The following is an 8,819-nucleotide window of genomic DNA, read 5'->3' on the forward strand; positions in this document are numbered from 1 at the left end:
ATCCCATCCAGCAGTGTATAAAGATTCTCTTTCTCTACACTCTGACCAACTGTTAAATATTCTTTTTGATAATAGCCATTTTAACATTTTAACATAAGGAACCTGGAGAACATTTAGTAAAATAAGCATGACACCAAAAGAGAACGGTGACATGATTTCACTTTTATGTGGAATCTGAAGGTGTCTTGAAACAGAAAAAACCTAAAACAAGTTTGTATACTGAAAGGGTGAACATGTGACCTGAGACTTGTAGGAAAACCTTGCATTTTCTTTAGGAGCAGTAGATCATTATTCTCTAATCCAATGTTTGTGGCAATTTTATGAAACACAGCTACTGCATAAGAGAGCTTACCAACTCGGGCTAGCAGGTGGCATAATGGTTAAGTGGCAGAGTGGCATAGCTGGACTCCCACCTGGTCTACAGTGGTACTGACTCCTGGACCCAGTGGATTGAAACTCATACTAGGCATGTGTGCATGCATGCCCAAAATCCCAAGAGAAGAAAGGAGGAGAAGGGATTGCGGCATGACCATTCTCCCTAGGGAGATGATTTCTCACTTTTTGTCTCTGTCTGTCTGGCAAGCATATGCTCCCTTTAACGACGACAACAACAAAAAACTCTCTAAACAAAAGGAGAGTTTACCATTCCTATTTTTATTTATCTATCAGCATCTAGCTATATGTCTGATAGGAATCATATATGTTAGAGTTAACAAACTGAAAAATAAAAGCCTAATAATATATATAACATTTTTATAAGGTAATACCAGGAATAATATTTCTCAAATTTTTCTTAATTCAGTAATTTCTTTCCTCTCCTTTCATTTTTCATGGAATATTATTTAGAACAAAAGTGAATATTTGGGGACCAGCAGTTGGCATAATGGCTATGTTGTTGGACTCCCATGTAGTCGATTGCGGTTTGAGTCCCGGACCTGGTGGCTTAAAACTCACGCCGGGTGCGTGTGCGTGCATGCCCAAGATCCCAAAAGGAGTACGGAGGAGAAGGGATTGCGGCGTGGCCTCTCACTTTCTGCCTCTCTGTCTCTCTCTGTCTGGCGAGCACACACGCCCTACAGCAAAAACCTCTCAAAAATAAACAAATAAATAAAAACCTTACAGGAATGGGGTTAGAACAGTAAGAACTTTCTTTTCACTCCCTCCCCCTTCCACTCTCCCTCACCCTTCTCCTTCTCTCTCATTCTATCTCTCTCTCACTATATAAAAGTAAACCAGACCCCTGGATATTCTACTCCTAAATACATCGACACGTGCTGCCTAAGAATAAGGGTCTTCTCTGCATGTACACCACCGTTATGATGCCCGAGAAATGGACGTGGGTGCCACAGTCACATCCTCTAATGCGTACAGGCACTTTCAGGGATCCTCGGCTGTGGTAAACATGCCCTTTAAGCTATTATTATTCATTATCGATATTATTTTAGGTTTCTGCCATGGGGTGCGTGTGCTCACCAGTGAGACACAGAGAGGGTCAGAGAGAGCAAAAGTGAGAAATCCACGCCCCAGAGGTGATTTTCCATTCTCCTCCATTCTCCTCCTGGGATTTTGGGCACAGCCATGTGGGAGCCCAGTGCCTTAGCCACCATGCCACCTGCTGACCCTACTATTATTACTTTTTAATCAAGGGACACCCCTTGCATTTGGTTTTCGTGTCTCTCCTCACTTTGTATTTAGAATGGCAGCTATCCTTTGTCCTCCCTTCTTGATGACACCAGCGTTCCTGAAGAGTCCAGATCGATTGTGTTTTGAGTGTCCACAGCTGGGTTTGTGCAGCTGTGTCCTCACCACTAGACTCGGGGAGACATGTCAGAGTCAGGTGCTTCACAGTGTCTCTTCAGGGGACACACCATGTCCCTGGGGGACAAAAATGCTATCCATTAGAATTGTTTAATGCTCAAATGGTCTCCAGTTTGGCCAGTAGGACCCTCTTCCAGTGGGCTTTTGCATGGCATCTCTCTCATTGTTGGAGAACTTCCTTCCTTTCCGACCCAACAGAATGTTCCAGTTCCGACTTGTGTTTTCCTTACTTCGCCTCTGGAATCTGCCATTTCTCCAAAATGGCCTGGTTCTTTTCAGTGGGGAATGATATCTAAAATCCAACCGATGAGTGCCAGGTATGTCTATGTCGGAGGGAGTGCCAGAAATGCCTCTAGGATCTTTCATGGAACAGAAGACACATGTGAATTTATTCTGATGCCACTAATTCAAAGTCGACATCACAAGTTCCTTCCTCAAAATCCTCCTATTCCTTATGTAAACCTCTTTGATTCTGCCCTGAGATTTTCTCTTCCCCAAACAACAATGTATCTGCTTTGAGCAGAATTTCAGAATGACATCACTCTCCCTACCGACGACAACCTGTTCACCAAAGTTCAAGATTTCCTTCAAGTTCATGTTACCTTTAGTGTATTTGAGGGGTCTTTAATTTGAAATTCTTGTTACCTTTAGTGTATTTGAGGGGTCTTTAAAGAGTTAATGAAAAATGCATACTACGGAAGTCATACACGTGGATCTCAAAGTTTTTTGCATCAAAATAAAATTGTGCTTTAATTCTACTTCTCCATGAACTTTTCGAAGTCCCCTCATATTTAATTAAGAGGGTATAGTTAGGGAACGCCTTTCAAAGTTCGTTTGAACTAATTCCCTTCCTATGTCGTTACAATTGCTTAGTAAACTACCCCAAAACTCAATGCCTTAAAACAAAATATTATCTCTGTTTCTGTGAATCCAAGTGTGCCTTACCTGGGCCTTCTAATTCAGGGGCTCTCACAGGCTTCAATCCAGGTGTCTGAGAGGTGGGGTCCCCTTAGGGGATTGGCAAGGGCAGGATCTGCTTCCGCATTTACTCACATGGTGTTGGCGGGATTAGAGTCCTTGGGGGCTGTTGGACAGTGGGACCCAGTTCTTCACTGGATATTGTCCAGATAGCCCTCAGTTCCCCATCGGGTGACCTTCTCCACCAAGGTAAGCACGTAAGATGAGCCACAAAGGGAGAATGTGAGCAAGACAGAAGACCCAGTCCCTTATAAACCTAATCGCAGGAGTGACCGCCAATCACTTTCACTATATTCTTGTTCATGAGATGTGAGTCTCTAGTCTAGCCCACAGTCAAGGGGAGAGGATTTCCAAAGGCATGAGGACCAAGAAGTAGGGAATATACCAGGGGACTTCACAGATTTTATGGAATAAAAGTATGAGTTTATTTTGGTACAATTATTTTTTAATCCATAGCTTTTCTTTAAAATGCACAGTTTCTAAGAACTTTTTTTAACAAATTATTTATTTTATTTTATTTATTTATTCATTTTAATTTAATTTAATTTATTTATTTTTTAATTTGACCAGAGGCAGACACACACAAACACACAGTGTCCAGCACCTTAACCACCACCCCACCTGCTGGTTCCGGTCTCCATGAACTTTGCGAAGACCTTGCTCCACCCACCCCCCTAGAAGGGAGCCACTTTAAACGTCTGCCTATCCAAGTTATCAATTTGGTATATAGTTAGGTTCGTTTATTCCCACTGGTATTCAATTTGAGGGTTTCCTGCCTTTTCCAACTTCTTTTGTTGGATTTTATCTTTGAATCTATAACATATTTATATACTTCAGGACTACAAACTATATGAAAATATGCACAGAGAGAAGCTTCATTCCTTTCCCCATTCTGCCAGGCCCCTTCCTGTTCACTGCCTGAACTTGCTTCTCCCCATCAGCAAGTCTCACTGGTGACCCCTTTTACACTTCAGATTCACGTTTTGTTTTTGTTTGAAAGTTTTTTGCTGTAGGATACATGCACTCACCAGACAGACAGACAGACAGAGACAGAAAATGAGAAATCACCCCCCAGGAGGGATGGCCATGCCGCAATCCCTTCTCCTCCATTCTCCTCTCAGGATCTTGGGCATGCACGCACACGCGCCCAGTGTGAGTTTAAGCCACTGGGTCCGGGACTCGAACCGCAGTCGGCTTCATGGGAGTCCAGCAACATAGCCATTACGCCAACTGCTGGTCCCATGTTTTTCTTACCTGCCGGAGAAAAGAGAACATACTAGACACTCTCGTGCACTTCGCTTTCTCATTTATCCACATAATCTAGAAATGATTTCATTTCCGTTCAGAGTATTCCTGCTCATTTTCTGCAGCCACGTAGGAGTTTATTATGGAGAACCACCGCCATTTATTCAGCCAGTCTCATGTGCGTGGGCACTTGTTGCTCTGGACAGGTAGAATCTATCTTCAGGGACATTTTGACAGGTGGTGTTGAAGGGATAAAAGATAAACACCTATGTGATGCCAGCACTGTATGTTTTCTCACATTTGTGCCATGGTCTAACAGAGTGTGTTGTCAAGGTTTTGAATTTTTGTCAATCGAAAAGATGAGGAATATAGGGTCAGCAGGTGGCACGGTGGTTAATGTGCTGGACTCTCATGTGGCCAACTGCAGTTTGAGTTCCAGACACAGAGGCTTAAAACTCATGCCAGGCACATGTGTGTGCATGCCCAAAATCCCATGAGAAGAATGGAGAAGAAGGGATTGCTTTATGGCCATCCACCCTAGATGGTGATTTCTCACTTTCCCGCTTGTTGTCTCTCTCTGTCTCTGTGGCAAGCGCGTGTGCCCTATGGCAAAAAACAAACAAACAAAAAAAGATGAGGAATATGGTACAAGCAGGTGGCATGGTGGTTAAGGTACTGGACTCCCCTGTGGCCGACCGTGGTTTGTGTTCTGAACCCGGTGGCTTGAAACTTGCACTGGGTACATGTGTCAAACATTCTAAGAGGAGAATGGAGGAGAAGGGATTATGGGGTGGCCATCTCCCCTGGGGGGTTATTTCTTACTTCCCCTTCCACTGTTCCTCTGTCTCTCTCCAGTGAGTGCACGTGCACTATGACAAAAACCTTTCAACCAAAAATGAGTAATACCATATTTGGCTAATTTTAATTTGCAGCTCTCCTATGTGTGAATTTTAACCTCTTTTCGTATTTCAAAGTTCCATAAATACATCTCTTTCTGTAACCCATCTATTCATGTTTTTTATTTACTTTTTAAACATTGAGAGTTTGGATCTTTATTCTTGATTTTTTGAGAGTGCTCTTTATATGTTGAAGACATCAGCTGCTCCTTGGTACATAGATGGATAATATTTTCTTCCGTTGTGTTGACTTGGCTTTCGATGTTTGTTGTAATATAATTTTTTATGCAGTCAGATATGGCAGTCTTTGTTTACCACATTATATTTCGCATCATAGTTTGGGAAAGTATTGCCCATACTTAATATAAGAATCAATCCACACTTTCTTCTAGTGTTCATATGGTTTTGTTCTTATTTTTACATTTAGATATATGAATCATTTGAATTTAAATCTGGTATAAGGAAACTATCTTCATCTTATAAATGAGAAAAATCTCAGAGTTCCAGAAGATTTAAGTGAGTTTTTCAAACTCACATAGGTAGTAACCAAAGTATTTGTTTAATATCTATTATGGATGGGGCACTTGAGTATGAATTTCATATTTATTATCTTCTTAAAGGCACTTCGTATGTAGCGTATCCTTTAATCATACAAAAATCTTTTGAAGTAAATTGTGTTCCTATTCTACATATTAAAAAACAAAACAAACAAACAAACAAACAAACAAACAAAAAACACAAAAATTCAACCACAAGGCTTGGAGATGTGAGGTGACATGTCCAAAATCACAAGGCAGCAAAATGAAGGAAGGGGTGAAGAAAAAGATTCAGATGAAAATAGCCTTGAAGTTTAGCTTCACAAGTGGGTTCTATTTACTCATTTAGACATGTGGATTCAACGTGTACATATTCAGAACTTGCGTTCGATTTCTGTCAGTAAAGAAAAGTTTTCTCTCATCCCTGGAGTTAACTCTCTGCCTCTTTCTGACTTGTGTTCTGTGGGCTCTGGTCCATAGAGAAGGAAGAATTAAAATCTGTCCATATCTCAAGGTCCAAAGGCAAAGAATGGCCTCTTTCCTAATAAAGAGAGATAAACAAGATGACCCAGTAGCAGGGACCCAGACCGGATGTTTTGACCCCACTACAGTAAGATTAATAATGGCTGCTGGTTTTCAGGCACCTACTGTGTGCTAGCCCCTGTGCTGGACATTTCACATGCATTGGCCCTCATGTACAGCTCAATTTTATGAAGAAAGACAACGGAACTCTGGATTTGAGTCACATGCCCATGCTCTCAACACTGGAAAGTTAGAGGTCAATTCTGAATGCCGTTCTGCCAGGCTGTGCAGGACACTATTTCCCATTCTGACTAGCTGAGCAACTGCCGTGATGCAGTAGACACTTAACAGGCTGGAATTTTACTCTATTCATTCATTTTTAAAAGATCTGTATAAGGAACCTGCTCTGTGTCTGGAACTCTGCTAGACACTGGCGATACAGAGGAAAACAAGATAGTCACAGTCTTAGGGAGGACACAATGATTTCCGACCTGGGGCCAGCAGGTGCCATTGTGGTTGAGGTGCTGGACTCTCACATGGTTGACCACAGTTAGTTGGAATCCTGGAACTGGGGCTTGCTTTCTCTCTTTCCTGCTCTCTCTTTCTCTTTCTCTCTCTGGTGAGTGCACATGCCCTATAGCAAATTTTTTAAATTAATAATAAAATTAAATAAGTCTCTAAAAAGTGATCTTAGATTATGCTAAGAGTGAAAAAGAAAATAGAAACCTAAGCTAGATGTGGACAAGGGCCTGAAGGGGGTGAGTAGTACTGATGAAGGAATGAGAAGGAAGCATCCATGTATAGGCATCAGAGTATCCAAGACAGAGAGAATGGTCCATGCAAAGGCCTTAAGGCTGGGAAGAGCTTAATGTAGTCTGGAAACTAACCTGAGGTTAGAGGGACTATGGTAGGCAAGGAAGCCTCTGGTTTGCATTGAAGCTGGAATGGAAGGAATGCATCAGATCAGGCAGAAAGCCATTAGATTGAAAGTAAACTTGCCTTTCAGGTCACCAGGAATGGTCAAGTGGAATTCATAGTGTCCTCTTTTACTCCCAGAAATCTCTCAACCTGAATGATAAATTATGTGGTTTACCAGTTAGCTACTGCTATGTAACAAAGCACGCTAAGCATTTAGTTGGTTCATGAGTCTGTGGCTCAGCTGGGGTTTCTGCTGATCTGAGTTGGGCTCCCTAAGGCATCTGTGGTCATTTGCAGGTCAGCTAGACTGTCCTACTCTTGGGTTTGGCTGGCTGTTGGCTAGGGTGACAGGAGGGATTGGGCCGTATGTCTTTCGTTCTCCAACAGGTAGGCCTGGGCTTATTCTCATGCTGACACCAGGACTCTACAGCACAGAAAAGAAATATACCAGGCTGCTTGAGTCCTGGGCTTGGACCTCAATGTTGCTTTTGCCACATTCTATTAATCAAAATTAAGTCATGTGGCCAACTTAAAGGATAAGGAAACAGGCCAACTTTTTGATAAGAAGGAACTGCAAAGTCACTTCACAAAGGGCGTGATGGAGAATTAGGACATATGGCAAAAGGGGGCCTTTAACAAAATAACAGCACATATAGACTCACTGGTGTCTGTATGTGGCCAGAGCTCTGCAAATGTTTTCCACAGATGGCCAGAAAGAAATATTTCAAGCTTTACAGGTCTCATGATCTCTGTTGCAAGTACATATAACTCTGCTGTTGTTGTGTGAAAACAGTCAATATAAATACTGCCAACATGTGAGCGTGGCTGTGTTCTAATAAAACTTTATTTGCAAAACAGGAAGTTGGCTGGATTAGATCCACAGGCTGCATGTCACTGGCCCCTATTCTAAATGTACTGAGAAACAATTCAAATGTGTTTGGCATGGGAGTCCTGAGAGCAAAACGGAAAAACTGCATCCAGCTGGTGACTGAACAGGAGGGTGGGGACAGTGACAGAAAGGCAGAGCTCCCTCAGAAGGTTGTTACAGTGTCCAACAGGGAGATGACCATAGTCTTGGACACATGATACTAAACGAGTATTTGGGGGCCGCTCTGTAGCCTAGTGGTTAAGGGAGACAAATCCCACATGGCTGACTATGGTTTGAATCCCAGTCCTGACAGCTGGAAAAACACAGCAAGGGCAAGGCTGAGGCGTGGTGAAGGCAGCTGGCTCCCACAGGTCAGCTGTGCAGTCCAAGTCCCAGACTCAGCAGCTTGAAAAGAACGTGCAGGTTCATGTGGGTGTGTGTAACCAAAATCTCAAAGGGAGGAAGAAATGGAAGAGAAAGGATTTATTGCGGCAGGCCATGTCCTGGGGGGGGTAGGGGGTTCTCCTCCTCTCTCTGCCTCTCTCTGAAGAGTGCACGTGATCTCTGACAGAATTTTTTTAACAAGGAAAGAAGGAAGGAAGGAAGAAAGAGAAAGAAAGAAGAAAAAAGGAGGAAAGAAAGAAAAAGAAAGGAAAGAAAGAAAGAAAGAGAAAGAAAGGAAGGAAGGAAGGAAGGAAGGAAGAAAGAGAAGAGAAGAGAAGAGAAGAGAAGAGAAGAGAGAAGAGAAGAGAAGAGAAGAGAAGAGAAGAGAAGAGAAGAGAAGAGAAAAGAAGGAAGAAAGAAAGAGGAAGAAAGAAAGAGAAGAAACGGAAAGAAAGAAGGACAAGACCATACCAGGCCATGTGTGTGTGCCCAGCATCTTGATGGATGAAGACAAGGAGAAGGGGTTATGGCCCAGCCATACCCCACTGGGGAGTACCTTCTTCTCCCCTCTTCTTCTCTGTCTCTCTGTCTCTCTCTGGCAAGTATACATACCCCCTTGCAATTAAAAAAACAAAAGTTTTTTTGTTGTTTTTG

This window comes from Tupaia chinensis, unplaced genomic scaffold, assembly GCF_000334495.1.
Source record: "Tupaia chinensis unplaced genomic scaffold, TupChi_1.0 Scaffold000226_1, whole genome shotgun sequence".
Taxonomy (NCBI): domain Eukaryota; kingdom Metazoa; phylum Chordata; class Mammalia; order Scandentia; family Tupaiidae; genus Tupaia; species Tupaia belangeri.